At 45.0% G+C, this 26,693-nt stretch overlaps 58 non-coding genes and 5 pseudogenes across 58 annotated transcripts; all 63 read right to left on the bottom strand.

Moving 5' to 3' along the window:
- Nucleotides 1-204: 204 nt before the first annotated feature.
- On the bottom strand, nucleotides 205-323 carry LOC133431805 (5S ribosomal RNA). Its single transcript, XR_009776138.1, has one exon. It is a non-coding gene; the product is annotated as a 5S ribosomal RNA (ribosomal RNA).
- A 199-nt stretch (nucleotides 324-522) lies between these two features.
- Nucleotides 523-641, bottom strand: LOC133431957 (5S ribosomal RNA). Its single transcript, XR_009776283.1, has one exon. It is a non-coding gene; the product is annotated as a 5S ribosomal RNA (ribosomal RNA).
- Nucleotides 642-840: 199 nt separating this feature from the next.
- LOC133431358 (5S ribosomal RNA) lies at nucleotides 841-959 on the bottom strand. Its single transcript, XR_009775744.1, has one exon. It is a non-coding gene; the product is annotated as a 5S ribosomal RNA (ribosomal RNA).
- A 217-nt stretch (nucleotides 960-1,176) lies between these two features.
- Nucleotides 1,177-1,295, bottom strand: LOC133431718 (5S ribosomal RNA). Its single transcript, XR_009776056.1, has one exon. It is a non-coding gene; the product is annotated as a 5S ribosomal RNA (ribosomal RNA).
- Nucleotides 1,296-1,494: 199 nt separating this feature from the next.
- LOC133431398 (5S ribosomal RNA) lies at nucleotides 1,495-1,613 on the bottom strand. Its single transcript, XR_009775784.1, has one exon. It is a non-coding gene; the product is annotated as a 5S ribosomal RNA (ribosomal RNA).
- A 199-nt stretch (nucleotides 1,614-1,812) lies between these two features.
- LOC133431346 (5S ribosomal RNA) lies at nucleotides 1,813-1,931 on the bottom strand. The gene has a single exon (XR_009775733.1). It is a non-coding gene; the product is annotated as a 5S ribosomal RNA (ribosomal RNA).
- Nucleotides 1,932-2,147: 216 nt separating this feature from the next.
- Nucleotides 2,148-2,266, bottom strand: LOC133431902 (5S ribosomal RNA). Its single transcript, XR_009776231.1, has one exon. It is a non-coding gene; the product is annotated as a 5S ribosomal RNA (ribosomal RNA).
- A 200-nt stretch (nucleotides 2,267-2,466) lies between these two features.
- On the bottom strand, nucleotides 2,467-2,585 carry LOC133431843 (5S ribosomal RNA). The gene has a single exon (XR_009776174.1). It is a non-coding gene; the product is annotated as a 5S ribosomal RNA (ribosomal RNA).
- A 223-nt stretch (nucleotides 2,586-2,808) lies between these two features.
- On the bottom strand, nucleotides 2,809-2,927 carry LOC133431889 (5S ribosomal RNA). Its single transcript, XR_009776219.1, has one exon. It is a non-coding gene; the product is annotated as a 5S ribosomal RNA (ribosomal RNA).
- A 199-nt stretch (nucleotides 2,928-3,126) lies between these two features.
- LOC133431624 (5S ribosomal RNA) lies at nucleotides 3,127-3,245 on the bottom strand. The gene has a single exon (XR_009775967.1). It is a non-coding gene; the product is annotated as a 5S ribosomal RNA (ribosomal RNA).
- Nucleotides 3,246-3,444: 199 nt separating this feature from the next.
- LOC133431811 (5S ribosomal RNA) lies at nucleotides 3,445-3,563 on the bottom strand. Its single transcript, XR_009776144.1, has one exon. It is a non-coding gene; the product is annotated as a 5S ribosomal RNA (ribosomal RNA).
- A 199-nt stretch (nucleotides 3,564-3,762) lies between these two features.
- On the bottom strand, nucleotides 3,763-3,881 carry LOC133431743 (5S ribosomal RNA). The gene has a single exon (XR_009776080.1). It is a non-coding gene; the product is annotated as a 5S ribosomal RNA (ribosomal RNA).
- Nucleotides 3,882-4,097: 216 nt separating this feature from the next.
- Nucleotides 4,098-4,216, bottom strand: LOC133431666 (5S ribosomal RNA). The gene has a single exon (XR_009776007.1). It is a non-coding gene; the product is annotated as a 5S ribosomal RNA (ribosomal RNA).
- A 199-nt stretch (nucleotides 4,217-4,415) lies between these two features.
- On the bottom strand, nucleotides 4,416-4,534 carry LOC133431950 (5S ribosomal RNA). The gene has a single exon (XR_009776276.1). It is a non-coding gene; the product is annotated as a 5S ribosomal RNA (ribosomal RNA).
- Nucleotides 4,535-4,733: 199 nt separating this feature from the next.
- LOC133431956 (5S ribosomal RNA) lies at nucleotides 4,734-4,852 on the bottom strand. The gene has a single exon (XR_009776282.1). It is a non-coding gene; the product is annotated as a 5S ribosomal RNA (ribosomal RNA).
- A 199-nt stretch (nucleotides 4,853-5,051) lies between these two features.
- LOC133431707 (5S ribosomal RNA) lies at nucleotides 5,052-5,170 on the bottom strand. Its single transcript, XR_009776045.1, has one exon. It is a non-coding gene; the product is annotated as a 5S ribosomal RNA (ribosomal RNA).
- A 199-nt stretch (nucleotides 5,171-5,369) lies between these two features.
- Nucleotides 5,370-5,488, bottom strand: LOC133431886 (5S ribosomal RNA). The gene has a single exon (XR_009776216.1). It is a non-coding gene; the product is annotated as a 5S ribosomal RNA (ribosomal RNA).
- Nucleotides 5,489-5,687: 199 nt separating this feature from the next.
- Nucleotides 5,688-5,806, bottom strand: LOC133431930 (5S ribosomal RNA). The gene has a single exon (XR_009776257.1). It is a non-coding gene; the product is annotated as a 5S ribosomal RNA (ribosomal RNA).
- Nucleotides 5,807-6,023: 217 nt separating this feature from the next.
- LOC133431920 (5S ribosomal RNA) lies at nucleotides 6,024-6,142 on the bottom strand. Its single transcript, XR_009776248.1, has one exon. It is a non-coding gene; the product is annotated as a 5S ribosomal RNA (ribosomal RNA).
- Nucleotides 6,143-6,341: 199 nt separating this feature from the next.
- Nucleotides 6,342-6,460, bottom strand: LOC133431335 (5S ribosomal RNA). Its single transcript, XR_009775722.1, has one exon. It is a non-coding gene; the product is annotated as a 5S ribosomal RNA (ribosomal RNA).
- A 223-nt stretch (nucleotides 6,461-6,683) lies between these two features.
- LOC133431888 (5S ribosomal RNA) lies at nucleotides 6,684-6,802 on the bottom strand. The gene has a single exon (XR_009776218.1). It is a non-coding gene; the product is annotated as a 5S ribosomal RNA (ribosomal RNA).
- Nucleotides 6,803-7,001: 199 nt separating this feature from the next.
- On the bottom strand, nucleotides 7,002-7,120 carry LOC133431323 (5S ribosomal RNA). The gene has a single exon (XR_009775710.1). It is a non-coding gene; the product is annotated as a 5S ribosomal RNA (ribosomal RNA).
- A 199-nt stretch (nucleotides 7,121-7,319) lies between these two features.
- Nucleotides 7,320-7,438, bottom strand: LOC133431804 (5S ribosomal RNA). The gene has a single exon (XR_009776137.1). It is a non-coding gene; the product is annotated as a 5S ribosomal RNA (ribosomal RNA).
- A 6,239-nt stretch (nucleotides 7,439-13,677) lies between these two features.
- LOC133431312 (5S ribosomal RNA) lies at nucleotides 13,678-13,796 on the bottom strand. Its single transcript, XR_009775699.1, has one exon. It is a non-coding gene; the product is annotated as a 5S ribosomal RNA (ribosomal RNA).
- Nucleotides 13,797-13,995: 199 nt separating this feature from the next.
- LOC133431300 (5S ribosomal RNA) lies at nucleotides 13,996-14,114 on the bottom strand. Its single transcript, XR_009775688.1, has one exon. It is a non-coding gene; the product is annotated as a 5S ribosomal RNA (ribosomal RNA).
- Nucleotides 14,115-14,313: 199 nt separating this feature from the next.
- On the bottom strand, nucleotides 14,314-14,432 carry LOC133431885 (5S ribosomal RNA). Its single transcript, XR_009776215.1, has one exon. It is a non-coding gene; the product is annotated as a 5S ribosomal RNA (ribosomal RNA).
- A 199-nt stretch (nucleotides 14,433-14,631) lies between these two features.
- On the bottom strand, nucleotides 14,632-14,750 carry LOC133431289 (5S ribosomal RNA). Its single transcript, XR_009775677.1, has one exon. It is a non-coding gene; the product is annotated as a 5S ribosomal RNA (ribosomal RNA).
- A 217-nt stretch (nucleotides 14,751-14,967) lies between these two features.
- LOC133431410 (5S ribosomal RNA) lies at nucleotides 14,968-15,086 on the bottom strand. The gene has a single exon (XR_009775794.1). It is a non-coding gene; the product is annotated as a 5S ribosomal RNA (ribosomal RNA).
- Nucleotides 15,087-15,285: 199 nt separating this feature from the next.
- LOC133431297 (5S ribosomal RNA) lies at nucleotides 15,286-15,404 on the bottom strand. Its single transcript, XR_009775685.1, has one exon. It is a non-coding gene; the product is annotated as a 5S ribosomal RNA (ribosomal RNA).
- A 199-nt stretch (nucleotides 15,405-15,603) lies between these two features.
- Nucleotides 15,604-15,722, bottom strand: LOC133431278 (5S ribosomal RNA). Its single transcript, XR_009775666.1, has one exon. It is a non-coding gene; the product is annotated as a 5S ribosomal RNA (ribosomal RNA).
- Nucleotides 15,723-15,939: 217 nt separating this feature from the next.
- Nucleotides 15,940-16,058, bottom strand: LOC133431877 (5S ribosomal RNA). The gene has a single exon (XR_009776207.1). It is a non-coding gene; the product is annotated as a 5S ribosomal RNA (ribosomal RNA).
- Nucleotides 16,059-16,257: 199 nt separating this feature from the next.
- On the bottom strand, nucleotides 16,258-16,376 carry LOC133431375 (5S ribosomal RNA). The gene has a single exon (XR_009775761.1). It is a non-coding gene; the product is annotated as a 5S ribosomal RNA (ribosomal RNA).
- A 199-nt stretch (nucleotides 16,377-16,575) lies between these two features.
- LOC133431453 (5S ribosomal RNA) lies at nucleotides 16,576-16,695 on the bottom strand. Its single transcript, XR_009775836.1, has one exon. It is a non-coding gene; the product is annotated as a 5S ribosomal RNA (ribosomal RNA).
- Nucleotides 16,696-16,912: 217 nt separating this feature from the next.
- On the bottom strand, nucleotides 16,913-17,031 carry LOC133431473 (5S ribosomal RNA; annotated as a pseudogene).
- A 199-nt stretch (nucleotides 17,032-17,230) lies between these two features.
- LOC133431987 (5S ribosomal RNA) lies at nucleotides 17,231-17,349 on the bottom strand. The gene has a single exon (XR_009776312.1). It is a non-coding gene; the product is annotated as a 5S ribosomal RNA (ribosomal RNA).
- A 217-nt stretch (nucleotides 17,350-17,566) lies between these two features.
- On the bottom strand, nucleotides 17,567-17,685 carry LOC133431876 (5S ribosomal RNA). The gene has a single exon (XR_009776206.1). It is a non-coding gene; the product is annotated as a 5S ribosomal RNA (ribosomal RNA).
- A 199-nt stretch (nucleotides 17,686-17,884) lies between these two features.
- On the bottom strand, nucleotides 17,885-18,003 carry LOC133431374 (5S ribosomal RNA). The gene has a single exon (XR_009775760.1). It is a non-coding gene; the product is annotated as a 5S ribosomal RNA (ribosomal RNA).
- A 199-nt stretch (nucleotides 18,004-18,202) lies between these two features.
- LOC133431452 (5S ribosomal RNA) lies at nucleotides 18,203-18,322 on the bottom strand. Its single transcript, XR_009775835.1, has one exon. It is a non-coding gene; the product is annotated as a 5S ribosomal RNA (ribosomal RNA).
- A 217-nt stretch (nucleotides 18,323-18,539) lies between these two features.
- On the bottom strand, nucleotides 18,540-18,658 carry LOC133431478 (5S ribosomal RNA; annotated as a pseudogene).
- Nucleotides 18,659-18,875: 217 nt separating this feature from the next.
- LOC133431784 (5S ribosomal RNA) lies at nucleotides 18,876-18,994 on the bottom strand. The gene has a single exon (XR_009776118.1). It is a non-coding gene; the product is annotated as a 5S ribosomal RNA (ribosomal RNA).
- Nucleotides 18,995-19,211: 217 nt separating this feature from the next.
- LOC133431477 (5S ribosomal RNA) lies at nucleotides 19,212-19,330 on the bottom strand (annotated as a pseudogene).
- Nucleotides 19,331-19,547: 217 nt separating this feature from the next.
- On the bottom strand, nucleotides 19,548-19,666 carry LOC133431614 (5S ribosomal RNA). The gene has a single exon (XR_009775958.1). It is a non-coding gene; the product is annotated as a 5S ribosomal RNA (ribosomal RNA).
- A 217-nt stretch (nucleotides 19,667-19,883) lies between these two features.
- Nucleotides 19,884-20,002, bottom strand: LOC133431579 (5S ribosomal RNA). The gene has a single exon (XR_009775925.1). It is a non-coding gene; the product is annotated as a 5S ribosomal RNA (ribosomal RNA).
- Nucleotides 20,003-20,201: 199 nt separating this feature from the next.
- On the bottom strand, nucleotides 20,202-20,320 carry LOC133431990 (5S ribosomal RNA). The gene has a single exon (XR_009776315.1). It is a non-coding gene; the product is annotated as a 5S ribosomal RNA (ribosomal RNA).
- Nucleotides 20,321-20,519: 199 nt separating this feature from the next.
- LOC133431321 (5S ribosomal RNA) lies at nucleotides 20,520-20,638 on the bottom strand. The gene has a single exon (XR_009775708.1). It is a non-coding gene; the product is annotated as a 5S ribosomal RNA (ribosomal RNA).
- Nucleotides 20,639-20,837: 199 nt separating this feature from the next.
- LOC133431976 (5S ribosomal RNA) lies at nucleotides 20,838-20,956 on the bottom strand. The gene has a single exon (XR_009776301.1). It is a non-coding gene; the product is annotated as a 5S ribosomal RNA (ribosomal RNA).
- Nucleotides 20,957-21,155: 199 nt separating this feature from the next.
- Nucleotides 21,156-21,274, bottom strand: LOC133431440 (5S ribosomal RNA). Its single transcript, XR_009775824.1, has one exon. It is a non-coding gene; the product is annotated as a 5S ribosomal RNA (ribosomal RNA).
- Nucleotides 21,275-21,491: 217 nt separating this feature from the next.
- Nucleotides 21,492-21,610, bottom strand: LOC133431964 (5S ribosomal RNA). The gene has a single exon (XR_009776290.1). It is a non-coding gene; the product is annotated as a 5S ribosomal RNA (ribosomal RNA).
- Nucleotides 21,611-21,809: 199 nt separating this feature from the next.
- LOC133431562 (5S ribosomal RNA) lies at nucleotides 21,810-21,928 on the bottom strand. Its single transcript, XR_009775909.1, has one exon. It is a non-coding gene; the product is annotated as a 5S ribosomal RNA (ribosomal RNA).
- Nucleotides 21,929-22,145: 217 nt separating this feature from the next.
- LOC133431578 (5S ribosomal RNA) lies at nucleotides 22,146-22,264 on the bottom strand. The gene has a single exon (XR_009775924.1). It is a non-coding gene; the product is annotated as a 5S ribosomal RNA (ribosomal RNA).
- A 199-nt stretch (nucleotides 22,265-22,463) lies between these two features.
- On the bottom strand, nucleotides 22,464-22,582 carry LOC133431444 (5S ribosomal RNA). Its single transcript, XR_009775828.1, has one exon. It is a non-coding gene; the product is annotated as a 5S ribosomal RNA (ribosomal RNA).
- A 199-nt stretch (nucleotides 22,583-22,781) lies between these two features.
- On the bottom strand, nucleotides 22,782-22,900 carry LOC133431953 (5S ribosomal RNA). The gene has a single exon (XR_009776279.1). It is a non-coding gene; the product is annotated as a 5S ribosomal RNA (ribosomal RNA).
- A 199-nt stretch (nucleotides 22,901-23,099) lies between these two features.
- Nucleotides 23,100-23,218, bottom strand: LOC133431815 (5S ribosomal RNA). The gene has a single exon (XR_009776147.1). It is a non-coding gene; the product is annotated as a 5S ribosomal RNA (ribosomal RNA).
- A 217-nt stretch (nucleotides 23,219-23,435) lies between these two features.
- Nucleotides 23,436-23,555, bottom strand: LOC133431451 (5S ribosomal RNA). The gene has a single exon (XR_009775834.1). It is a non-coding gene; the product is annotated as a 5S ribosomal RNA (ribosomal RNA).
- A 217-nt stretch (nucleotides 23,556-23,772) lies between these two features.
- On the bottom strand, nucleotides 23,773-23,891 carry LOC133431476 (5S ribosomal RNA; annotated as a pseudogene).
- A 217-nt stretch (nucleotides 23,892-24,108) lies between these two features.
- Nucleotides 24,109-24,227, bottom strand: LOC133431783 (5S ribosomal RNA). The gene has a single exon (XR_009776117.1). It is a non-coding gene; the product is annotated as a 5S ribosomal RNA (ribosomal RNA).
- Nucleotides 24,228-24,444: 217 nt separating this feature from the next.
- Nucleotides 24,445-24,563, bottom strand: LOC133431475 (5S ribosomal RNA; annotated as a pseudogene).
- Nucleotides 24,564-24,780: 217 nt separating this feature from the next.
- On the bottom strand, nucleotides 24,781-24,899 carry LOC133431612 (5S ribosomal RNA). The gene has a single exon (XR_009775956.1). It is a non-coding gene; the product is annotated as a 5S ribosomal RNA (ribosomal RNA).
- A 217-nt stretch (nucleotides 24,900-25,116) lies between these two features.
- Nucleotides 25,117-25,235, bottom strand: LOC133431576 (5S ribosomal RNA). The gene has a single exon (XR_009775922.1). It is a non-coding gene; the product is annotated as a 5S ribosomal RNA (ribosomal RNA).
- Nucleotides 25,236-25,434: 199 nt separating this feature from the next.
- LOC133431989 (5S ribosomal RNA) lies at nucleotides 25,435-25,553 on the bottom strand. Its single transcript, XR_009776314.1, has one exon. It is a non-coding gene; the product is annotated as a 5S ribosomal RNA (ribosomal RNA).
- Nucleotides 25,554-25,752: 199 nt separating this feature from the next.
- LOC133431320 (5S ribosomal RNA) lies at nucleotides 25,753-25,871 on the bottom strand. Its single transcript, XR_009775707.1, has one exon. It is a non-coding gene; the product is annotated as a 5S ribosomal RNA (ribosomal RNA).
- Nucleotides 25,872-26,070: 199 nt separating this feature from the next.
- On the bottom strand, nucleotides 26,071-26,189 carry LOC133431942 (5S ribosomal RNA). The gene has a single exon (XR_009776268.1). It is a non-coding gene; the product is annotated as a 5S ribosomal RNA (ribosomal RNA).
- A 199-nt stretch (nucleotides 26,190-26,388) lies between these two features.
- Nucleotides 26,389-26,507, bottom strand: LOC133431439 (5S ribosomal RNA). Its single transcript, XR_009775823.1, has one exon. It is a non-coding gene; the product is annotated as a 5S ribosomal RNA (ribosomal RNA).
- Nucleotides 26,508-26,693: the final 186 nt, after the last annotated feature.

Below are 26,693 nucleotides of genomic sequence, written 5' to 3'. Positions count from 1 at the left end.
TTGAAATACCTCTTATATGGAGTTGAAGATAAGTCATACAAAAAATTCATTGATTTGTTGGTGATAATAATTTAGAAGCGCATATTTGTTGGAGTTAAAGTGCCTTAACCATGTGCAAAACACTTTAGGACGTGAGCTGTCGCTGTTACCACATTGAAATATGTGTGGGCAGATTAAGCGAGAGCGCTCTCTGCTGGTTGAAAAAGCTTACAGCACCTGGTATTCCCAGGCGGTCTCCCATCCAAGTACTAACCAGGCCCGACCCTGCTTAGCTTCCGAGATCAGACGAGATCGGGCTCATCCAGGCTGGTATGGCCGTAAGCAGAAGCTGCAGCTTGAAATACCTCTTATATGGAGTTGAAGATAAGTCATAGAATATAAGTCATTGATTTGTTGGTTTTATTTGTTGGAGTTAAAGTGCCTTAACCATGTGCAAAACACTTTAGGATGTGAGCTGTCGCTGTTACCACATTGAAATATGTGTGGGCAGATTAAGCGAGAGCGCTCTCTGCTGGTTGAAAAAGCTTACAGCACCTGGTATTCCCAGGCGGTCTACCATCCAAGTACTAACCAGGCCCGACCCTGCTTAGCTTCAGAGATCAGACGAGATCGGGCGCATCCAGGCTGGTATGGCCGTAAGCAGAAGCTGCAGCTTGAAATACCTCTGATATGGAGTTGAAGATAAGTCATAGAATATAAGTCATTGATTTGTTGGTTTTATTTGTTGGAGTTAAAGTGCCTTAACCATGTGCAAAACACTTTAGGACGTGAGCTGTCGCTCTTACCACGTTGAAATATGTGTGGGTAGATTAAGCGAGAGCGCTCTCTGCTGGTTGAAAAAGCTTACAGCACCTGGTATTCCCAGGCGGTCTCCCATCCAAGTACTAACCAGGCCCGACCCTGCTTAGCTTCCGAGATCAGACGAGATCGGGCGCATCCAGGCTGGTATGGCCGTAAGCTGAAGCTGCAGCTTGAAATACCTCTTATATGGAGTTGAAGATAAGTCATATAATATAAGTCATTGATTTGTTGGTGATAATAATTTAGAAGCGCTTATTTGTTGGAGTTAAAGTGCCTTAACCATGTGAAAAACACTTTTGGACGTGAGCTGTCGCTGTTACCACGTTCAAATATGTGTGGGTAGATTAAGCGAGAGCGCTCTCTGCTGGTTGAAAATGCTTACAGCACCTGGTATTCCCAGGCGGTCTCCCATCCAAGTACTAACCAGGCCCGACCCTGCTTAGCTTCCGAGATCAGACGGGATCGGGCTCATCCAGGCTGGTATGGCCGTAAGCAGAAGCTGCAGCTTGAAATACCTCTTATATGGAGTTGAAGATAAGTCATAGAATATAAGTCATTAATTTGTTGGTTTTATTTGTTGGAGTTAAAGTGCCTTAACCATGTGCAAAACACTTTAGGACGTGAGCTGTCGCTGTTACCACATTGAAATATGTGTGGGCAGATTAAGCGAGAGCGCTCTCTGCTGGTTGAAAAAGCTTACAGCACCTGGTATTCCCAGGCGGTCTACCATCCAAGTACTAACCAGGCCCGACCCTGCTTAGCTTCAGAGATCAGACGAGATTGGGCGCATCCAGGCTGGTATGGCCGTAAGCAGAAGCTGCAGCTTGAAATACCTCTGATATGGAGTTGAAGATAAGTCATAGAATATAAGTCATTGATTTGTTGGTTTTATTTGTTGGAGTTAAAGTGCCTTAACCATGTGCAAAACACTTTAGGACGTGAGCTGTCGCTCTTACCACGTTGAAATATGTGTGGGTAGATTAAGCGAGAGCGCTCTCTGCTGGTTGAAAAAGCTTACAGCACCTGGTATTCCCAGGCGGTCTCCCATCCAAGTACTAACCAGGCCCGACCCTGCTTAGCTTCCGAGATCAGACGAGATCGGGCGCATCCAGGCTGGTATGGCCGTAAGCTGAAGCTGCAGCTTGAAATACCTCTTATATGGAGTTGAAGATAAGTCATACAAAAAAGTCATTGATTTGTTGGTGATAATAATTTAGAAGCGCATATTTGTTGGAGTTAAAGTGCCTTAACCATGTGCAAAACACTTTAGGACGTGAGCTGTCGCTGTTACCACGTTGAAATATGTGTGGGTAGATTAAGCGAGAGCGCTCTCTGCTGGTTGAAAAAGCTTACAGCACCTGGTATTCCCAGGCGGTCTCCCATCCAAGTACTAACCAGGCCCGACCCTGCTTAGCTACCGAGATCAGACAAGATCGGGCGCATCCAGGCTGGTATGGCCGTAAGCAGAAGCTGCAGCTTGAAATACCTCTTATATGGAGTTGAAGATAAGTCATAGAATATAAGTCATTGAATTGGTTGGTTTTATTTGTTGGAGTTAAAGTGCCTTAACCATGTGCAAAACACTTCAGGACGTGAGCTGTCACTGTTACCACGTTGAAATATGTGTGGGTAGATTAAGCGAGAGCGCTCTCTGCTGGTTGAAAATGCTTACAGCACCTGGTATTCCCAGGCGGTCTCCCATCCAAGTACTAACCAGGCCCGACCCTGCTTAGCTTCCGAGATCAGACAAGATCGGGCGCATCCAGGCTGGTATGGCCGTAAGCTGAAGCTGAAGCTGCAGCTTGAAATACCTCTTATATGGAGTTGAAGATAAGTCATATAATATAAGTCATTGATTTGTTGGTGATAATAATTTAGAAGCACTTATTTGTTGGAGTTAAAGTACCTTAACCATGTGCAAAACACTTTAGGACGTGAGTTGTCGCTGTTACCACGTTGAAATATGTGTGGGTAGATTAAGCGAGAGCGCTCTCTGCTGGTTGAAAAAGCTTACAGCACCTGGTATTCCCAGGCGGTCTCCCATCCAAGTACTAACAAGGCCCGACCCTGCTTAGCTTCCGAGATCAGACGAGATCGGGCGCATCCAGGCTGGTATGGCCGTAAGCAGAAGCTGCAGCTTGAAATACCTCTTATATGGAGTTGAAGATAAGTCATAGAATATAAGTCATTGATTTGTTGGTTTTATTTGTTGGAGTTAAAGTGCCTTAACCATGTGCAAAACACTTTAGGACGTGAGCTGTCGCTGTTACCACGTTGAAATATATGTGGCTAGATTAAGCGAGACCGTTCTCTGCTGGTTGAAAAAGCTTACAGCACCTGGTATTCCCAGGCGGTCTCCCATCCAAGTACTAACCAGGCCCGACCCTGCTTAGCTTCCGAGATCAGACGAGATCGGGCGCATCCAGGCTGGTATGGCCATAAGCAGAAGCTGCAGCTTGAAATACCTCTGATATGGAGTTGAAGATAAGTCATAGAATATAAGTCATTGATTTGTTAGTTTTATTTGTTGGAGTTAAAGTGCCTTAACCATGTGCAAAACACTTTAGGACGTGAGCTGTCGCTCTTACCACGTTGAAATATGTGTGGGTAGATTAAGCGAGAGCGCTCTCTGCTGGTTGAAAAAGCTTACAGCACCTGGTATTCCCAGGCGGTCTCCCATCCAAGTACTAACCAGGCCCGACCCTGCTTAGCTTCCGATATCAGACGAGATCGGGCGCATCCAGGCTGGTATGGCCGTAAGCAGAAGCTGCAGCTTGAAATACCTCTGATATGGAGTTGAAGATAAGTCATAGAATATAAGTCATTGATTTGTTGGTTTTATTTGTTGGAGTTAAAGTGCCTTAACCATGTGCAAAACACTTTAGGACGTGAGCTGTCGCCCTTACCACGTTGAAATATGTGTGGGTAGATTAAGCGAGACCGCTCTCTGCTGGTTGAAAAAGCTTACAGCACCTGGTATTCCCAGGCGGTCTCCCATCCAAGTACTAACCAGGCCCGACCCTGCTTAGCTTCCAAGATCAGACGAGATCGGGCGCATCCAGGCTGGTATGGCCGTAAGCTGAAGCTGCAGCTTGAAATACCTCTTATATGGAGTTGAAGATAAGTCATACAAAAAAGTCATTGATTTGTTGGTGATAATAATTTAGAAGCGCATATTTGTTGGAGGTAAAGTGCCTTAACCATGTGCAAAACACTTTAGGACGTGAGCTGTCGCTGTTACCACGTTGAAATATGTGTGGGTAGATTAAGCGAGAGCGCTCTCTGCTGGTTGAAAAAGCTTACAGCACCTGGTATTCCCAGGCGGTCTCCCATCCAAGTACTAACCAGGCCCGACCCTGCTTAGCTACCGAGATCAGACGAGATCGGGCGCATCCAGGCTGGTATGGCCGTAAGCAGAAGCTGCAGCTTGAAATACCTCTTATATGGAGTTGAAGATAAGTCATAGAATATAAGTCATTGATTTGTTGGTTTTATTTGTTGGAGTTAAAGTGCCTTAACCATGTGCAAAACACTTTAGGACGTGAGCTGTCGCTCTTACCACGTTGAAATATGTGTGGGTAGATTAAGCGAGAGCGCTCTCTGCTGGTTGAAAAAGCTTACAGCACCTGGTATTCCCAGGCGGTCTCCCATCCAAGTACTAACCAGGCCCGACCCTGCTTAGCTTCCGAGATCAGACGAGTTCGGGCTCATCCAGGCTGGTATGGCCGTAAGCAGAAGCTGCAGCTTGAAATACCTCTTATATGGAGTTGAAGATAAGTCATAGAATATAAGTCATTGATTTGTTGGTTTTATTTGTTGGAGTTAAAGTGCCTTAACCATGTGCAAAACACTTTAGGACGTGAGCTGTCGCTGTTACCACATTGAAATATTTGTGGGCAGATTAAGCGAGAGCGCTCTCTGCTGGTTGAAAAAGCTTACAGCACCTGGTATTCCCAGGCGGTCTACCATCCAAGTACTAACCAGGCCCGACCCTGCTTAGCTTCAGAGATCAGACGAGATCGGGCGCATCCAGGCTGGTATGGCCGTAAGCAGAAGCTGCAGCTTGAAATACCTCTGATATGGAGTTGAAGATAAGTCATAGAATATAAGTCATTGATTTGTTGGTTTTATTTGTTGGAGTTAAAGTGCCTTAACCATGTGCAAAACACTTTAGGACGTGAGCTGTCGCTCTTACCACGTTGAAATATGTGTGGGTAGATTAAGCGAGAGCGCTCTCTGCTGGTTGAAAAAGCTTACAGCACCTGGTATTCCCAGGCGGTCTCCCATCCAAGTACTAACCAGGCCCGACCCTGCTTAGCTTCCGAGATCAGACGAAATCGGGCGCATCCAGGCTGGTATGGCCGTAAGCTGAAGCTGCAGCTTGAAATACCTCTTATATGGAGTTGAAGATAAGTCATAGAATATAAGTCATTGATTTGTTGGATTTATTTGTTGGAGTTAAAGTGCCTTAACCATGTGCAAAACACTTCAGGACGTGAGCTGTCGCTGTTACCACGTTGAAATATGTGTGGGTAGATTAAGCGAGAGCGCTCTCTGCTGGTTGAAAAAGCTTACAGCACCTGGTATTCCCAGACGGTCTCCCATCCAAGTACTAACCAGGCCCGACCCTGCTTAGCTTCCGATATCAGACGAGATCGGGCGCATCCAGGCTGGTATGGCCGTAAGCAGAAGCTGCAGCTTGAAATACCTCTGATATGGAGTTGAAGATAAGTCATAGAATATAAGTCATTGATTTGTTGGTTTTATTTGTTGGAGTTAAAGTGCCTTAACCATGTGCAAAACACTTTAGGACGTGAGCTGTCGCTCTTACCACGTTGAAATATGTGTGGGTAGATTAAGCGAGAGCGCTCTCTGCTGGTTGAAAAAGCTTACAGCACCTGGTATTCCCAGGCTGTCTCCCATCCAAGTACTAACCAGGCCCGACCCTGCTTAGCTTCCGAGATCAGACGAGATCGGGCGCATCCAGGCTGGTATGGCCGTAAGCTGAAGCTGCAGATTGAAATACCTCTTATATGGAGTTGAAGATAAGTCATATAATATAAGTCATTGATTTGTTGGTGATAATAATTTAGAACCGCTTATTTGTTGGAGTTAAAGTGCCTTAACCATGTGCAAAACACTTTAGGACGTGAGCTGTCGCCCTTACCACGTTGAAATATGTGTGGGTAGATTAAGCGAGACCGCTCTCTGCTGGTTGAAAAAGCTTACAGCACCTGGTATTACCAGGCGGTCTCCCATCCAAGTACTAACCAGGCCCGACCCTGCTTAGCTTCCAAGATCAGACGAGATCGGGCGCATCCAGGATGGTATGGCCGTAAGCTGAAGCTGCAGCTTGAAATACCTCTTGTATGGAGTTGAAGATAAGTCATAGAATATAAGTCATTGATTTGTTGGTTTTATTTGTTGGAGTTAAAGTGCCTTAACCATGTGCAAAACACTTTAGGACGTGAGCTGTCGCTGTTACCACGTTGAAATATGTGTGGGTAGATTAAGCGAGAGCGCTCTCTGCTGGTTGAAAAAGCTTACAGCACCTGGTATTCCCAGGCGGTCTCCCATCCAAGTACTAACCAGGCCCGACCCTGCTTAGCTTCCGAGATCAGACGAGATCGGGCGCATCCAGGCTGGTATGGCCGTAAGCTGAAGCTGAAGCTGCAGCTTGAAATACCTCTTATATGGAGTTGAAGATAAGTCATATAATATAAGTCATTGATTTGTTGGTGATAATAATTTAGAAGCACTTATTTGTTGGAGTTAAAGTACCTTAACCATGTGCAAAACACTTTAGGACGTGAGTTGTCGCTGTTACCACGTTGAAATATGTGTGGGTAGATTAAGCGAGAGCGCTCTCTGCTGGTTGAAAAAGCTTACAGCACCTGGTATTCCCAGGCGGTCTCCCATCCAAGTACTAACAAGGCCCGACCCTGCTTAGCTTCCGAGATCAGACGAGATCGGGCGCATCCAGGCTGGTATGGCCGTAAGCAGAAGCTGCAGCTTGAAATACCTCTTATATGGAGTTGAAGATAAGTCATAGAATATAAGTCATTGATTTGTTGGTTTTATTTGTTGGAGTTAAAGTGCCTTAACCATGTGCAAAACACTTTAGGACGTGAGCTGTCGCTGTTACCACATTGAAATATGTGTGGCTAGATTAAGCGAGACCGTTCTCTGCTGGTTGAAAAAGCTTACAGCACCTGGTATTCCCAGGCGGTCTCCCATCCAAGTACTAACCAGGCCCGACCCTGCTTAGCTTCCGAGATCAGACGAGATCGGGCGCATCCAGGCTGGTATGGCCGTAAGCAGAAGCTGCAGCTTGAAATACCTCTGATATGGAGTTGAAGATAAGTCATAGAATATAAGTCATTGATTTGTTGGTTTTATTTGTTGGAGTTAAAGTGCCTTAACCATGTGCAAAACACTTCAGGACGTGAGCTGTCGCTCTTACCACGTTGAAATATGTGTGGGTAGATTAAGCGAGAGCGCTCTCTGCTGGTTGAAAAAGCTTACAGCACCTGGTATTCCCAGGCGGTCTCCCATCCAAGTACTAACCAGGCCCGACCCTGCTTAGCTTCCGAGATCAGACGAGATCGGGCTCATCCAGGCTGGTATGGCCGTAAGCAGAAGCTGCAGCTTGAAATACCTCTTATATGGAGTTGAAGATAAGTCATAGAATATAAGTCATTGATTTGTTGGTTTTATTTGTTGGAGTTAAAGTGCCTTAACCATGTGCAAAACACTTTAGGACGTGAGCTGTCGCTGTTACCACATTGAAATATGTGTGGGCAGATTAAGCGAGAGCGCTCTCTGCTGGTTGAAAAAGCTTACAGCACCTGGTATTCCCAGGCGGTCTACCATCCAAGTACTAACCAGGCCCGACCCTGCTTAGCTTCAGAGATCAGACGAGATCGGGCGCATCTTTTTTTTTTTGTCTTTTATTATGAAAATATATTAACAAAAAAAATATATTTTTGTTTACAGTATCCATTTCCAACACATTTTCCTCTCTCTGTGACATTTACACTCAGGTCCTTTTTTCAAAAGAAAAGAAAAACAACATCCGTACTCGAATTACAAAACCAAACCTGATTTGCACATAGTGGCATTTCAAAACCCAGCATCATTCGTTCAGCCATCCCACAGGGTGAAAAATCATTCCAACTATATGATCACTGTGCACAATTTTCAAAAGATGAAGTAGCCAAATTTTTTTTTTTTTTTTTTTTTTTTTTTTTTTTAAACACACAATTTCCCAACTACACCGTCCAAAAAGAGCTACCAATTCCACACAATCCTCTTTTCTTTATCAAGGGATAGGAGAGTGGCATCCTTCACATACAGTCGTTCAAAATGGTCTACCCCATGTATCAACCTGTATCGAATCTGTTTCTTTACTATGTTTTGAAAAATCGGCCATATTGCAATAACCCTTCGTTCGTAATGTGCCTTGTTTCTTCGTGCCCTTATTGCCCATCGTGCATGGCTCAACATAAATCTGCACAGCATTTCGTTTCTAATTTTACTGTATTGCCAGTTTCCAAATAAAAGAAAAAACTCCCATGAATCCCTTCCGTCCCACACCATTCCCAATTTTTCTATTAGACATTTCTTCAATAACCCAAAAAAGCCAAATAACTCAGGACAAATATCAAACATATGCATCAGCGTTTCCGGCAATAAGCCACAAACATCACAATCTCTGTCTACAGCTTTATCCAGTTGATGTAAAACCACATTAGTAAAAATTTTATTGTGTCTTATTTTGAAATCATTGTCCTCAGCCTCGATGCTGTTACCCTGTACTTTCCATTTCTCCCATATTTTCCACCCCTCTTTCTGTGGAAAGACCTTGCTCCAATACGACAAGGAGGCCGGTGATTTCGTGACGTTCACTAAAAAACGCTCGTAGATTTCCTTGCAGGAGATCAGACTGAAGCTCTTGTTTTCCCCCTCTCGCTTAATTCCCAGCTCTGGGAGTTTGCTTGTCCTATCTCTAGCTGTACCTGTTTCTATCAGCCTTCTCCATTGTTGTGGGATACTTCTCTGAATAGTCTTATAATAATTCTCTATGACCGTGTATGTTAAATTATAATCAACTTCCCTTATACTATCCACCACGGCCTGCGTCGGCAAAAAACCGGGCACAAATTCATACATTATATCTTTCAGCTGTACTAGTCCAGCTCTTATCATTTTGTTATTATACAACATTTTATTTTCTTTCTTTATATATTTATTTAAAAATATCGGCAGTTCTCTTATTAGGCTTATAGAATTCGCCTCATATTCTATATGCTCCAGGAAGCCAGCTTGTGCTTCGAGGACCTCCCTATAAAATAATGGGACTCCCGCTGTCATCGGCCTCTTCGGTTTCACAAGCAAGACAAAATCTCCTATTCCGAGCACTCGATTTAAAAAAACCCGCATAAGACCCTTCCAGCCGTAAGCCGTGTCATCGTACAGATATTTTCTGACCAATTTAATCCTGAAAGCATTTTTCTTACTTTCTATGTCTAGTAATTTTAGCCCTCCCTCTTCATATTTCCCTATTAATGTTTTTCTTGCGATTTTCCCCACCGTTGTCCCCCACAAGAAAACTGTCATAATCTCATTTAGTTTGTTTAGTGCCCATAAGGGTAGATCTATCACCGTGAGTGCATAATATATTTTAGACATTACCAAGCTATTTAATACCACCACCTTCCCATTGAGTTTCAGGTTCCTCATTCGCCAATAGCACAAAATTGCTTCTATCCTTTTAATTATACTAGTCCATGTCATGTCCCTGGCCGTTTCACTGTTTACCCCAATGTATGTACCCAATATTTTGATATGTTCTGCTTGTAATTGTACCGGTAATTCATTTTGCGGCGGTCCCTTCATATTGATGAACATGATTTCTGATTTATCTGGATTTATTTTAGCTCCTGAGGCTCTACCATATCGTTCTACCAAGTTTATTATTCTATGTACACTATTTATGTCTTTAATCAGTAACGTGGTATCATCAGCAAACTGTTGTATGGTGCACATCTCCCCTCCAGGTAATTCTATACCTTTTATTTCTGAATCTTTTTTAATAAGGACACCCAGTGTTTCCACGATTATTGTATACAAAATTGAGGACAGTGGACATCCCTGTCTCACCGACCTTCGAAGCGGAAAAGGATCGGTAACCACCCCGTTACACTTCACACTGCCAGTGGCGTTGGCGTACATTAACCTAATCCACCCGAGAAAACGCGCTCCAAATCCCACCCTCTCCAAAACTTTGAACATAAATTTGTGTTCGACTCTATCAAAGGCTTTGTTGAAGTCCAGTGAGACCAGAATGCCCTCTTTGCTGGTAGTTTTCAAAAATTCTACTGTGTCTCTGACAGTATTCAAAATATCTGAAACTTCCCTTCCCGGCACACTATAAGCCTGAGAGGGCTCTACGATAGTGTGCACGACCTGTTTTATTCTGTTTGCTAGTACTTTCATCAATATTTTGTAATCCGTGTTTAGTAGTGTTATAGGCCTATAATTGGCTAGATTTCGTTTATCCCCTTTCTTATATATGATCGTTATGATCCCTCTTGCCATAGATGCCGGCACGGATTGTGTTAATTCTATTGTTCTGTATAAATTTAACAATATTGGTTTCAATATATCACTAAATTGTTTATAAAAATTCGCTGTTAGTCCATCACTACCTGGACTTTTATTTAGTACTAATTGTTTTATTGCCAAATCAATATCCTCTTCCTTCATCTCCTGGTCGCACATGAGTGTGTCTTCTTCAGCTAACTTCATCTCACATTTTGCCAGGATCTCCTCTGTTATCCCATCATCTGTCCCCTCTGTTTCAAAAAGATGGGTATAATAATTCTGGACTGTCTCTAAGATCTCTACAAAGTCAGCTGTTGTCTCTCCCTTTTCATTCATCACTTCCGCTATGTAGCATTTGTTTTGCCTTCTTTTTTCCAAGTTCAGGAAGAAGCCGGTATTTTTTTCTCCTTCCACCGCATACTGCGCTTTGCTCCTTAATATAGCCCCTTCGCATTTCAACCTCTCCAACTCTTTTAACTCGGTATGCAATCTTATTAACTTAATACCCTCCGAGCCTTTCTGTCTCTCAACCTTTTCGATTTCTGCTCTTAGCATTCTTTCTTTCTTCTGTTGTCTCGCCCGAAACCTTTTCGCATATTGTATGGATTTCCCTTTTATTTTTGTCTTCAAGTCCTCCCAGCCTTGTATTATATTCTTTTCAAAACCCGGTTGTGAGCTTACGCTCAAAATTAGTTGCCTAATGGCTCTATTATAATTCACATCGTACAAGAGATGTGCATTTAAGTGCCATGTCCCCCCTCCCCTTTTCTCTTCCTGTTCCCCCATTTCTAATGATAGTATGGCGTGATCGCTTAAGTGTATCCATTTATAATCCACATTATTAAATAATCGTATATGCGATGTCTTCGTTAAGCACAAATCAATTCTGGTTTGTTTTAGAACCCCTTGAACCACTTGCGCCCTTGAATATTGCCTCTTATCAGGATTTTTTACTCTCCATACGTCGCACCAGTTGTTAACCATCATAAAGTCATTTAGAACCTTTCTTGAGGCATCTTGTCTCCATACACAACTTTCGTTTATATCCAGGTGACACAATTTCACATTAAAATCTCCTATTATAACATCACACTTTTCGGCTATTTTATAAAATTTCCTAAAGAAGGCTGTGCGATCGCCTTCTGTATTCGGTGCATAGACATTTAAAATATTATAATTCACATCCTGAGCTACACAATCTATATTAATCCATCTTCCTTCTCCATCTTTAGCCCTCATCGTGGCCTTAATTCCACTGTCCCTTTTACACAAAATCGCCACTCCCCTTGCAATGTTAGTTCCATGGCTAGAGAAACATTCCCCATCCCACAGCTTTATCATGTCTCGCTCCGTTACTGCATCCCAATGAGTTTCTTGTAAGCATATTAAATCTGCCTTACTTAATCTTATCATGCTTTCGAACTTCGTCTTGTCTCTCAGCCCGTTTGCATTAATGGATGCCACTGTTATTGGCATTAAGACCATGATAAGGAGGAGAAACGGACCATCACCGCTGGATATTAGAAGTTTCCTCATTGTGCATACGTTTCTTCTGTGCTCGCCCTTTTCTCGTACCTGATCTTTTCCTCGATATCCCCCTCGCTCCGTTTCCGGTCTCCACGTCCTCCGTCTCAGCAGGATTCTCACCACCCCGCCTGGTGACTCTCTGCTGCGCACAAGGAAGCGACCCCCCGCTGCTTTGTCTTTCACCCCAATCTTGTCCGCCTCGTTCCTCCTCATCTCCACTGCTCCCCTCCTTTGCATCCTCTGTGACATCTCCTCCCTCGTCACTCCCTGCTTCCTCCATCGATTCCTCCACCGCTTCCTCCTCGATGTCCCCCACCAGGCTCTCAACCTCTCCTTCTCCGTCTTCCTCCTCCTCCTCTCCCTCCGCCGCCTCCTTCTTTTCTGCCTCGCTCTCCTCCACCAACTCCTCCGTCTCCTCCTTCTCCTCCTTCTCCTCCTGCTCTCCGCCGGTTCGTTCCGTCATGCGTGCACATTCTCTTGCATAGTGTCCTTGTTTGTTACATTTGAAACACAGGAACTCAGGACATTCCCGCAGAATGTGCCCCTGCTGTAGGCACAGTCTGCACACCCTCATTTGGTTGTTATGGATGATCCTGAAATACTCCGGACCCTCGAGCGTGTCAAATTTCGTGCTATACGGCAGAGCCGCCACCGACTCTGGGAACATGACTTTCAGGAACCTGGTGCCGTCGAATATGTCCGTGCCAGGCCATTTTCTCTTCTTGATTGGTGAGACCGGCTCTACTCCCCAATGTGCCAGCTTTGTGAAAATCTGCTCATCAGTGATATAAATAGGAAGACTTAAAAATGAGACCATTCTCGTGTCCTTCATTATTTCAGAGGTGATCACTCGCGAATCTCTTATCTTGAAACCATCCAACAGTCTGTTTTTCCCGTGCGGGTTACCCATTGTTAGTTCCCACTTTCTGTCCGCCTTTACTCGGCAGCCAACGACACGACCGCATGTAACACTCACAGCTTTCAAGAGTTCCATGAGGGAGATGGCATCATCTCCCTCTATCTCCACATTTACTACAAGTTTTTTCTGGTCTTCCGCTTGATCCCAACATTCTTTTGCAGCTCTCGGCTCCGCCACCCTCGCTGCCGTCTCCTCCTCTGCCCCCTTCCACACCGCTCCGCTGTGTTGTCCTCCCGTCCTCCTCTTCTCCACTTTCTCTGCCTCGGGTCCCTCTCCCGCTCTCTTCTCTTTCTCTCCGGCTCCGACCATGGCGCGGGCCATCTTTTGCCTTGGGATCCCCTCCGACTCCATTTTGTCCGTCATAGCTGAGCTTATGTCCAGTCCGTTATCCACCTTCATCACCGAGTAATCCGTTTTAGTTTTTTTATACTCCCTTGGAGTAGCCCCCCTGCAGCAACTGCTGCCGGGGGAGGTGTTGTTGTTCTCCACTTCTCTGAGCCTTTTTCGTTTGTTTTCCAATCTGAACTTTGTCTCTCCTTCCTCCACCATGAACCAAACTGCCACGTCACTCTTCCTGCACAAACAGGAAGTCAGAGGGCGTGGCCAGGCTGGTATGGCCGTAAGCAGAAGCTGCAGCTTGAAATACCTCTGATATGGAGTTGAAGATAAGTCATAGAATATAAGTCATTGATTTGTTGGTTTTATTTGTTGGAGTTAAAGTGCCTTAACCATGTGCAAAACACTTTAGGACGTGAGCTGTCGCTCTTACCACGTTGAAATATGTGTGGGTAGATTAAGCGAGAGCGCTCTCTGCTGGTTGAAAAAGCTTACAGCACCTGGTATTCCCAGGCGGTCTCCCATCCAAGTACTAACCAGGCCCGACCCTGCTTAGCTTCCGAGATCAGACGAGATCGGGCGCATCCAGGCTGGTATGGCCGTAAGCTGAAGCTGCAGCTTGAAATACCTCTTATATGGAGTTGAAGATAAGTCATAGAATATAAGTTATTGATTTGTTGGTTTTATTTGTTGGAGTTAAAGTGCCTTAACCATGTGCAAAACACTTTAGGACGTGAGCTGTCGCTGTTACCACGTTGAAATATGTGTGGGTAGATTAAGCGAGAGCGCTCTCTGCTGGTTGAAAAAGCTTACAGCACCTGGTATTCCCAGGCGGTCTCCCATCCAAGTACTAACCAGGCCCGACCCTGCTTAGCTTCCGAGATCAGACGAGATCGGGCGCATCCAGGCTGGTATGGCCGTAAGCTGAAGCTGCAGCTTGAAATACCTCTTATATGGAGTTGAAGATAAGTCATAGAATATAAGTCATTGATTTGTTGGTTTTATTTGTTGGAGTTAAAGTGCCTTAACCATGTGCAAAACACTTCAGGACGTGAGCTGTCGCTGTTACCACGTTGAAATATGTGTGGGTAGATTAAGCGAGAGCGCTCTCTGCTGGTTGAAAAAGCTTACAGCACCTGGTATTCCCAGACGGTCTCCCATCCAAGTACTAACCAGGCCCGACCCTGCTTAGCTTCCGATATCAGACGAGATCGGGCGCATCCAGGCTGGTATGGCCGTAAGCAGAAGCTGCAGCTTGAAATACCTCTTATATGGAGTTGAAGATAAGTCATAGAATATAAGTTATTGATTTGTTGGTTTTATTTGTTGGAGTTAAAGTGCCTTAACCATGTGCAAAACACTTTAGGACGTGAGCTGTCGCTCTTACCACGTTGAAATATGTGTGGGTAGATTAAGCGAGAGCGCTCTCTGCTGGTTGAAAAAGCTTACAGCACCTGGTATTCCCAGGCGGTCTCCCATCCAAGTACTAACCAGGCCCGACCCTGCTTAGCTTCCGAGATCAGACGAGATCGGGCGCATCCAGGCTGGTATGGCCGTAAGCAGAAGCTGCAGCTTGAAATACCTCTTATATGGAGTTGAAGATAAGTCATATAATATAAGTCATTGATTTGTTGGTGATAATAATTTAGAAGCACTTATTTGTTGGAGTTAAAGTGCCTTTACCATGTGCAAAACACTTTAGGACGTGAGCTGTCGCTGTTACCACGTTGAAATATGTGTGGGTAGATTAAGCGAGAGCGCTCTCTGCTGGTTGAAAAAGCATACAGCACCTGGTATTCCCAGGCAGTCTCCCATACAAGTACTAACCAGGCCCGACCCTGCTTAGCTTCCGAGATCAGACGAGATCGGACACATCCAGGCTGGTATGGCCGTAAGCAGAAGCTGCAGCTTGAAATACCTCTGATATGGAGTTGAAGATAAGTCATAGAATATAAGTCATTGATTTGTTGGTTTTATTTGTTGGAGTTAAGGTGCCTTAACCATGTGCAAAACACTTTAGGACGTGAGCTGTCGCTCTTACCACGTTGAAATATGTGTGGGTAGATTAAGCGAGAGCGCTCTCTGCTGGTTGAAAAAGCTTACAGCACCTGGTATTCCCAGGCGGTCTCCCATCCAATTACTAACCAGGCCCGACCCTGCTTAGCTTCCGAGATCAGACAAGATCGGGCGCATCCAGGCTGGTATGGCCGTAAGCTGAAGCTGCAGCTTGAAATACTTCTTATATGGAGTTGAAGATAAGTCATAGAATATAAGTCATTGATTTGTTGGTTTTATTTGTTGGAGTTAAAGTGCCTTAACCATGTGCAAAACACTTTAGGACGTGAGCTGTCGCTCTTACCACGTTGAAATATGTGTGGGTAGATTAAGCGAGAGCGCTCTCTGCTGGTTGAAAAAGCTTACAGCACCTGGTATTCCCAGGCGGTCTCCCATCCAAGTACTAACCAGGCCCGACCCTGCTTAGCTTCCGAGATCAGACGAGATCGGGCGCATCCAGGCTGGTATGGCCGTAAGCTGAAGCTGCAGCTTGAAATACCTCTTATATGGAGTTGAAGATAAGTCATATAATATAAGTCATTGATTTGTTGGTGATAATAATTTAGAAGCACTTATTTGTTGGAGTTAAAGTGCCTTTACCATGTGCAAAACACTTTAGGACGTGAGCTGTCGCTGTTACCACGTTGAAATATGTGTGGGTAGATTAAGCGAGAGCGCTCTCTGCTGGTTGAAAAAGCTTACAGCACCTGGTATTCCCAGGCGGTCTCCCATCCAAGTACTAACCAGGCCCGACCCTGCTTAGCTTCCGAGATCAGACGAGATCGGACACATCCAGGCTGGTATGGCCGTAAGCAGAAGCTGCAGCTTGAAATACCTCTGATATGGAGTTGAAGATAAGTCATAGAATATAAGTCATTGATTTGTTGGTTTTATTTGTTGGAGTTAAGGTGCCTTAACCATGTGCAAAACACTTTAGGACGTGAGCTGTCGCTCTTACCACGTTGAAATATGTGTGGGTAGATTAAGCGAGAGCGCTCTCTGCTGGTTGAAAAAGCTTACAGCACCTGGTATTCCCAGGCGGTCTCCCATCCAATTACTAACCAGGCCCGACCCTGCTTAGCTTCCGAGACCAGACAAGATCGGGCGCATCCAGGCTGGTATGGCCGTAAGCTGAAGGTGCAGCTTGAAATACTTCTTATATGGAGTTGAAGATAAGTCATAGAATATAAGTCATTGATTTGTTGGTTTTATTTGTTGGAGTTAAAGTGCCTTAACCATGTGCAAAACACTTCAGGACGTGAGCTGTCGCTGTTACCACGTTGAAATATGTGTGGGTAGATTAAGCGAGAGCGCTCTCTGCTGGTTGAAAAAGCTTACAGCACCTGGTATTCCCAGGCGGTCTCCCATCCAAGTACTAAACAGGCCCGACCCTGGGTTAGCTTCCGAGATCAGACAAGATCGGGCGCATCCAGGCTGGTATGGCCGTAAGCAGAAGCTGCAGCTTAAAATACCTCTTATATGGAGTTGAAGATAAGTCATATAATATAAGTCATTGATTTGTTGGTGATAATAATTTAGAAGCGCTTATTTGTTGGAGTTAAAGTGCCTTAACCATGTGCAAAACACTTTAGGACGTGAGCTGTCGCTGTTACCACGTTGAAATATGTGTGGGTAGATTAAGCGAGAGCGCTCTCTGCTGGATGAAACAGCTTACAGCACCTAGTATTCCCAGGCGTTCTCCCATCCAAGTACTAACCAGGTCCGACCCTGCTTAGCTTCCAAGATCAGACAAGATCGGGCGCATCCAGGCTGGTATGGCCGTAAGCTGAAGCTGCAGCTTGAAATACTTCTTATATGGAGTTGAAGATAAGTCATAGAATATAAGTCATTGATTTGTTGGTTTTATTTGTTGGAGTTAAAGTGCCTTAACCATGTGCAAAACACTTTAGGACGTGAGCTGTCGCTCTTACCACGTTGAAATATGTGTGGGTAGATTAAGCGAGAGCGCTCTCTGCTGGTTGAAAAAGCTTACAGCACCTGGTATTCCCAGGCGGTCTCCCATCCAAGTACTAACCAGGCCCGACCCTGCTTAGCTTCCGAGATCAGACGAGATCGGGCGCATCCAGGCTGGTATGGCCGTAAGCTGAAGCTGCAGCTTGAAATACCTCTTATATGGAGTTGAAGATAAGTCATATAATATAAGTCATTGATTTGTTGGTGATAATAATTTAGAAGCACTTATTTGTTGGAGTTAAAGTGCCTTTACCATGTGCAAAACACTTTAGGACGTGAGCTGTCGCTGTTACCACGTTGAAATATGTGTGGGTAGATTAAGCGAGAGCGCTCTCTGCTGGTTGAAAAAGCTTACAGCACCTGGTATTCCCAGGCGGTCTCCCATCCAAGTACTAACCAGGCCCGACCCTGCTTAGCTTCCGAGATCAGACGAGATCGGACACATCCAGGCTGGTATGGCCGTAAGCAGAAGCTGCAGCTTGAAATACCTCTGATATGGAGTTGAAGATAAGTCATAGAATATAAGTCATTGATTTGTTGGTTTTATTTGTTGGAGTTAAGGTGCCTTAACCATGTGCAAAACACTTTAGGACGTGAGCTGTCGCTCTTACCACGTTGAAATATGTGTGGGTAGATTAAGCGAGAGCGCTCTCTGCTGGTTGAAAAAGCTTACAGCACCTGGTATTCCCAGGCGGTCTCCCATCCAATTACTAACCAGGCCCGACCCTGCTTAGCTTCCGAGACCAGACAAGATCGGGCGCATCCAGGCTGGTATGGCCGTAAGCTGAAGGTGCAGCTTGAAATACTTCTTATATGGAGTTGAAGATAAGTCATAGAATATAAGTCATTGATTTGTTGGTTTTATTTGTTGGAGTTAAAGTGCCTTAACCATGTGCAAAACACTTCAGGACGTGAGCTGTCGCTGTTACCACGTTGAAATATGTGTGGGTAGATTAAGCGAGAGCGCTCTCTGCTGGTTGAAAAAGCTTACAGCACCTGGTATTCCCAGGCGGTCTCCCATCCAAGTACTAAACAGGCCCGACCCTGGGTTAGCTTCCGAGATCAGACAAGATCGGGCGCATCCAGGCTGGTATGGCCGTAAGCAGAAGCTGCAGCTTAAAATACCTCTTATATGGAGTTGAAGATAAGTCATATAATATAAGTCATTGATTTGTTGGTGATAATAATTTAGAAGCGCTTATTTGTTGGAGTTAAAGTGCCTTAACCATGTGCAAAACACTTTAGGACGTGAGCTGTCGCTGTTACCACGTTGAAATATGTGTGGGTAGATTAAGCGAGAGCGCTCTCTGCTGGATGAAACAGCTTACAGCACCTAGTATTCCCAGGCGTTCTCCCATCCAAGTACTAACCAGGTCCGACCCTGCTTAGCTTCCAAGATCAGACGAGATCGGTCGCATCCAGGCTGGTATGGCCGTAAGCTGAAGCTGCAGCTTGAAATACCTCTTATATGGAGTTGAAGATAAGTCATATAATATAAGTCATTGATTTGTTGGTGATAATAATTTAGAAGCGCTTATTTGTTGGAGTTAAAGTGCCTTAACCATGTGCAAAACACTTTAGGACGTGAGCTGTCGCTGTTACCACTTTGAAATATGTGTGGGTAGATTAAGCGAGAGCGCTCTCTGCTGGTTGAAAAAGCTTACAGCACCTGGTATTCCCAGGCGGTCTCCCATCCAAGTACTAACCAGGCCCGACCCTGCTTAGCTTCCGAGATCAGACAAGATCGGGCGCATCCAGGCTGGTATGGCCGTAAGCAGAAGCTGCAGCTTAAAATACCTCTTATATGGAGTTGAAGATAAGTCATATAATATAAGTCATTGATTTGTTGGTGATAATAATTTAGAAGCGCTTATTTGTTGGAGTTAAAGTGCCTTAACCATGTGCAAAACACTTTAGGACGTGAGCTGTCGCTGTTACCACGTTGAAATATGTGTGGGTAGATTAAGCGAGAGCGCTCTCTGCTGGATGAAACAGCTTACAGCACCTAGTATTCCCAGGCGTTCTCCCATCCAAGTACTAACCAGGTCCGACCCTGCTTAGCTTCCAAGATCAGACGAGATCGGTCGCATCCAGGCTGGTATGGCCGTAAGCTGAAGCTGCAGCTTGAAATACCTCTTATATGGAGTTGAAGATAAGTCATATAATATAAGTCATTGATTTGTTGGTGATAATAATTTAGAAGCGCTTATTTGTTGGAGTTAAAGTGCCTTAACCATGTGCAAAACACTTTAGGACGTGAGCTGTCGCTGTTACCACGTTGAAATATATGTGGGTAGATTAAGCGAGAGCGCTCTCTGCTGGTTGAAAAAGCTTACAGCACCTGGTATTCCCAGGCGGTCTCCCATCCAAGTACTAACCGGGCCCGACCCTGCTTAGCTTCCGAGATCAGACGAGATCGGGCGCGTCCAGGCTGGTATGGCCGTAAGCTGAAGCTGCTGCTTGAAATACCTCTTATATGGAGTTGAAGATAAGTCATTTAATATAAGTCATTGATTTGTTGGTGATAATAATTTAGAAGCGCTTATTTGTTGGAGTTAAAGTGCCTTAACCATGTGCAAAACACTTTAGGACCTGAGCTGTCGCTGTTACCACGTTGAAATATGTGTGGGTAGATTAAGCGAGAGCGCTCTCTGCTGGTTGAAAATGCTTACAGCACCTGGTATTCCCAGGCGGTCTCCCATCCAAGTACTAACCAGGCCCGACCCTGCTTAGCTTCCGAGATCAGACGAGATCGGGCGCATCCAGGCTGGTATGGCCGTAAGCAGAAGCTGCAGTTGGAAATACCTCTTATATGGAGTTGAAGATAAGTCATAGAATATAAGTCATTGATTTGTTGGTTTTATTTGTTGGAGTTAAAGTGCCTTAACCATGTGCAAAACACTTTAGGACGTGAGCTGTCGCTGTTACCACGTTGAAATATGTGTGGGTAGATTAAGCGAGAGCGTTCTCTGCTGGTTGAAAAAGCTTACAGCACCTGGTATTTCCAGGCGGTCTCCCATCCAAGTACTAACCAGGCCCAACCCTGCTTGGCTTCCGAGATCAGACGAGATCGGGCGCATCCAGGCTGGTATGGCCGAAAGCAGAAGCTGCAGCTTGAAATACCTCTTATATGGAGTTGAAGATAAGTCATAGAATATAAGTCATTGATTTGTTGGTTTTATTTGTTGGAGTTAAAGTGCCTTAACCATGTGCAAAACACTTTAGGACGTGAGCTGTCGCTGTTACCACGTTGAAATATGTGTGGGTAGATTAAGCGAGAGCGTTCTCTGCTGGTTGAAAAAGCTTACAGCACCTGCTATTCCCAGGCGGTCTCCCATCCAAGTGCTAACCAGGCCCGACCCTGCTTAGCTTCCGAGATCAGACGAGATCGGGCGCATCCAGGCTGGTATGGCCGTAAGCAGAAGGTGCAGCTTGAAATACCTCTTATATGGAGTTGAAGATAAGTCATAGAATATAAGTCATTGATTTGTTGGTTTTATTTGTTGGAGTTAAAGTGCCTTAACCATGTGCAAAACACTTTAGGACGTGAGCTGTCGCTGTTACCACGTTGAAATATGTGTGGGTAGATTAAGCGAGAGCGTTCTCTGCTGGTTGAAAAAGCTTACAGCACCTGGTATTCCCAGGCGGTCTCCCATCCAAGTACTAACCAGGCCCGACCCTGCTTAGCTTCCGAGATCAGACGAGATCGGGCGCATCCAGGCTGGTATGGCCGTAAGCAGAAGCTGCAGCTTGAAATACCTCTGATATGGAGTTGAAGATAAGTCATAGAATATAAGTCATTGATTTGTTGGTTTTATTTGTTGGAGTTAAAGTGCCTTAACCATGTGCAAAACACTTTAGGACGTGAGCTGTCGCTGTTACCACGTTGAAATATGTGTGGGTAGATTAAGCGAGAGCGCTCTCTGCTGGTTGAAAAAGCTTACAGCACCTGGTATTCCCAGGCGGTCTCCCATCCAAGTACTGACCGGGCCAGACCCTGATTAGCTTCCGAGATCAGACAAGATCGGGCGCATCCAGGCTGGTATGGCCGTAAGCTGAAGATGCTGCTTGAAATACCTCTTATATGGAGTTGAAGATAAGTCATATAATATAAGTCATTGATTTGTTGGTGATAATAATATAGAAGCGCTTATTTGTTGGAGTTAAAGTGCCTTAACCATGTGCAAAACACTTTAGGACCTGAGCTGTCGCTGTTACCACGTTGAAATTTGTGTGGGTAGATTAAGCGAGAGCGCTCTCTGCTGGTTGAAAAAGCTTACAGCACCTGGTATTCCCAGGCGGTCTCCCATCCAAGTACTAACCAGGCCCGACCCTGCTTAGCTTCCGAGATCAGACGAGATCGGGCGCATCCAGGCTGGTATGGCCGTAAGCAGAAGCTGCAGCTTGAAATACCTCTTATATGGAGTTGAAGATAAGTCATAGAATATAAGTAATTGATTTGTTGGTTTTATTTGTTGGAGTTAAAGTGCCTTAACCATGTGCAAAACACTTTAGGACGTGAGCTGTCGCTGTTACCACGTTGAAATATGTGTGGTTAGATTAAGCGAGAGCGCTCTCTGCTGGTTGAAAAAGCTTACAGCACCTGGTATTCCCAGGCGGTCTCCCATCCAAGTACTAACCGGGCCCGACCCTGCTTAGCTTCCGAGATCAGACGAGATCGGGCGCATCCAGGCTGGTATGGCCGTAAGCTGAAGCTGCTGCTTGAAATACCTCTTATATGGAGTTGAAGATAAGTCATAGAATATAAGTCATTGATTTGTTGGTGATAATAATTTAGAAGCGCTTATTTGTTGGAGTTAAAGTGCCTTAACCATGTGCAAAACACTTTAGGACCTGAGCTGTCGCTGTTACCACGTTGAAATATGTGTGGGTAGATTAAGCGAGAGCGCTCTCTGCTGGTTGAAAATGCTTACAGCACCTGGTATTCCCAGGCGGTCTCCCATCCAAGTACTAACCAGGCCCGACCCTGCTTAGCTTCCGAGATCAGACGAGATCGGGCGCATCCAGGCTGGTATGGCCGTAAGCAGAAGCTGCAGTTGGAAATACCTCTTATATGGAGTTGAAGATAAGTCATAGAATATAAGTCATTGATTTGTTGGTTTTATTTGTTGGAGTTAAAGTGCCTTAACCATGTGCAAAACACTTTAGGACGTGAGCTGTCGCTGTTACCACGTTGAAATATGTGTGGGTAGATTAAGCGAGAGCGTTCTCTGCTGGTTGAAAAAGCTTACAGCACCTGCTATTCCGAGGCGGTCTCCCATCCAAGTGCTAACCAGGCCCGACCCTGCTTAGCTTCCGAGATCAGACGAGATCAGGCGCATCCAGGCTGGTATGGCCGTAAGCAGAAGGTGCAGCTTGAAATACCTCTTATATGGAGTTGAAGATAAGTCATAGAATATAAGTCATTGATTTGTTGGTTTTATTTGTTGGAGTTAAAGTGCCTTAACCATGTGCAAAACACTTTAGGACGTGAGCTGTCGCTGTTACCACGTTGAAATATGTGTAGGTAGATTAAGCGAGAGCGTTCTCTGCTGGTTGAAAAAGCTTACAGCACCTGGTATTCCCAGGCGGTCTCCCATCCAAGTACTAACCAGGCCCGACCCTGCTTAGCTTCCGAGATCAGACGAGATCGGGCGCATCCAGGCTGGTATGGCCGTAAGCAGAAGCTGCAGCTTGAAATACCTCTGATATGGAGTTGAAGATAAGTCATAGAATATAAGTCATTGATTTGTTGGTTTTATTTGTTGGAGTTAAAGTGCCTTAACCATGTGCAAAACACTTTAGGACGTGAGCTGTCGCTGTTACCACGTTGAAATATGTGTGGGTAGATTAAGCGAGAGTGTTCTCTGCTGGTTGAAAAAGCTTACAGCACCTGGTATTCCCAGGCGGTCTCCCATCCAAGTACTAACCAGGCCCGACCCTGCTTAGCTTCCGAGATCAGACGAGATCTGGCGCATCCAGGCTGGTATGGCCGTAAGCTGAAGCTGCAGATTGAAATACCTCTTATATGGAGTTGAAGATAAGTCATATAATATAAGTCATTGATTTGTTGGTGATAATAATTTAGAAGCGCTTATTTGTTGGAGTTAAAGTGCCTTAACCATGTGCAAAACACTTTAGGACGTGAGCTGTCGCCCTTACCACGTTGAAATATGTGTTGGTAGATTAAGCGAGACCGCTCTCTGCTGGTTGAAAAAGCTTACAGCACCTGGTATTCCCAGGCGGTCTCCCATCCAAGTACTAAACAGGCCCGACCCTGGGTTAGCTTCCGAGATCAGACAAGATCGGGCGCATCCAGGCTGGTATGGCCGTAAGCAGAAGCTGCAGCTTAAAATACCTCTTATATGGAGTTGAAGATAAGTCATATAATATAAGTCATTGATTTGTTGGTGATAATAATTTAGAAGCGCTTATTTGTTGGAGTTAAAGTGCCTTAACCATGTGCAAAACACTTTAGGACGTGAGCTGTCGCTGTTACCACGTTGAAATATGTGTGGGTAGATTAAGCGAGAGCGCTCTCTGCTGGATGAAACAGCTTACAGCACCTAGTATTCCCAGGCGTTCTCCCATCCAAGTACTAACCAGGTCCGACCCTGCTTAGCTTCCAAGATCAGACGAGATCGGTCGCATCCAGGCTGGTATGGCCGTAAGCTGAAGCTGCAGCTTGAAATACCTCTTATATGGAGTTGAAGATAAGTCATATAATATAAGTCATTGATTTGTTGGTGATAATAATTTAGAAGCGCTTATTTGTTGGAGTTAAAGTGCCTTAACCATGTGCAAAACACTTTAGGACGTGAGCTGTCGCTGTTACCACTTTGAAATATGTGTGGGTAGATTAAGCGAGAGCGCTCTCTGCTGGTTGAAAAAGCTTACAGCACCTGGTATTCCCAGGCGGTCTCCCATCCAAGTACTAACCAGGCCCGACCCTGCTTAGCTTCCGAGATCAGACAAGATCGGGCGCATCCAGGCTGGTATGGCCGTAAGCAGAAGCTGCAGCTTAAAATACCTCTTATATGGAGTTGAAGATAAGTCATATAATATAAGTCATTGATTTGTTGGTGATAATAATTTAGAAGCGCTTATTTGTTGGAGTTAAAGTGCCTTAACCATGTGCAAAACACTTTAGGACGTGAGCTGTCGCTGTTACCACGTTGAAATATGTGTGGGTAGATTAAGCGAGAGCGCTCTCTGCTGGATGAAACAGCTTACAGCACCTAGTATTCCCAGGCGTTCTCCCATCCAAGTACTAACCAGGTCCGACCCTGCTTAGCTTCCAAGATCAGACGAGATCGGTCGCATCCAGGCTGGTATGGCCGTAAGCTGAAGCTGCAGCTTGAAATACCTCTTATATGGAGTTGAAGATAAGTCATATAATATAAGTCATTGATTTGTTGGTGATAATAATTTAGAAGCGCTTATTTGTTGGAGTTAAAGTGCCTTAACCATGTGCAAAACACTTTAGGACGTGAGCTGTCGCTGTTACCACGTTGAAATATATGTGGGTAGATTAAGCGAGAGCGCTCTCTGCTGGTTGAAAAAGCTTACAGCACCTGGTATTCCCAGGCGGTCTCCCATCCAAGTACTAACCGGGCCCGACCCTGCTTAGCTTCCGAGATCAGACGAGATCGGGCGCGTCCAGGCTGGTATGGCCGTAAGCTGAAGCTGCTGCTTGAAATACCTCTTATATGGAGTTGAAGATAAGTCATTTAATATAAGTCATTGATTTGTTGGTGATAATAATTTAGAAGCGCTTATTTGTTGGAGTTAAAGTGCCTTAACCATGTGCAAAACACTTTAGGACCTGAGCTGTCGCTGTTACCATGTTGAAATATGTGTGGGTAGATTAAGCGAGAGCGCTCTCTGCTGGTTGAAAATGCTTACAGCACCTGGTATTCCCAGGCGGTCTCCCATCCAAGTACTAACCAGGCCCGACCCTGCTTAGCTTCCGAGATCAGACGAGATCGGGCGCATCCAGGCTGGTATGGCCGTAAGCAGAAGCTGCAGTTGGAAATACCTCTTATATGGAGTTGAAGATAAGTCATAGAATATAAGTCATTGATTTGTTGGTTTTATTTGTTGGAGTTAAAGTGCCTTAACCATGTGCAAAACACTTTAGGACGTGAGCTGTCGCTGTTACCACGTTGAAATATGTGTGGGTAGATTAAGCGAGAGCGTTCTCTGCTGGTTGAAAAAGCTTACAGCACCTGGTATTTCCAGGCGGTCTCCCATCCAAGTACTAACCAGGCCCAACCCTGCTTGGCTTCCGAGATCAGACGAGATCGGGCGCATCCAGGCTGGTATGGCCGAAAGCAGAAGCTGCAGCTTGAAATACCTCTTATATGGAGTTGAAGATAAGTCATAGAATATAAGTCATTGATTTGTTGGTTTTATTTGTTGGAGTTAAAGTGCCTTAACCATGTGCAAAACACTTTAGGACGTGAGCTGTCGCTGTTACCACGTTGAAATATGTGTGGGTAGATTAAGCGAGAGCGTTCTCTGCTGGTTGAAAAAGCTTACAGCACCTGCTATTCCCAGGCGGTCTCCCATCCAAGTGCTAACCAGGCCCGACCCTGCTTAGCTTCCGAGATCAGACGAGATCGGGCGCATCCAGGCTGGTATGGCCGTAAGCAGAAGGTGCAGCTTGAAATACCTCTTATATGGAGTTGAAGATAAGTCATAGAATATAAGTCATTGATTTGTTGGTTTTATTTGTTGGAGTTAAAGTGCCTTAACCATGTGCAAAACACTTTAGGACGTGAGCTGTCGCTGTTACCACGTTGAAATATGTGTGGGTAGATTAAGCGAGAGCGTTCTCTGCTGGTTGAAAAAGCTTACAGCACCTGGTATTCCCAGGCGGTCTCCCATCCAAGTACTAACCAGGCCCGACCCTGCTTAGCTTCCGAGATCAGACGAGATCGGGCGCATCCAGGCTGGTATGGCCGTAAGCAGAAGCTGCAGCTTGAAATACCTCTGATATGGAGTTGAAGATAAGTCATAGAATATAAGTCATTGATTTGTTGGTTTTATTTGTTGGAGTTAAAGTGCCTTAACCATGTGCAAAACACTTTAGGACGTGAGCTGTCGCTGTTACCACGTTGAAATATGTGTGGGTAGATTAAGCGAGAGCGCTCTCTGCTGGTTGAAAAAGCTTACAGCACCTGGTATTCCCAGGCGGTCTCCCATCCAAGTACTGACCGGGCCAGACCCTGATTAGCTTCCGAGATCAGACAAGATCGGGCGCATCCAGGCTGGTATGGCCGTAAGCTGAAGATGCTGCTTGAAAGACCTCTTATATGGAGTTGAAGATAAGTCATATAATATAAGTCATTGATTTGTTGGTGATAATAATATAGAAGCGCTTATTTGTTGGAGTTAAAGTGCCTTAACCATGTGCAAAACACTTTAGGACCTGAGCTGTCGCTGTTACCACGTTGAAATTTGTGTGGGTAGA

Source organism: Cololabis saira, unplaced genomic scaffold (assembly GCF_033807715.1).
Source record: "Cololabis saira isolate AMF1-May2022 unplaced genomic scaffold, fColSai1.1 scf041, whole genome shotgun sequence".
Lineage (NCBI taxonomy): Eukaryota > Metazoa > Chordata > Actinopteri > Beloniformes > Belonidae > Cololabis > Cololabis saira.
The sequence above is the reverse complement of the archived record's forward strand: the minus strand, read 5'-3'. Positions and strand labels throughout refer to the sequence as shown.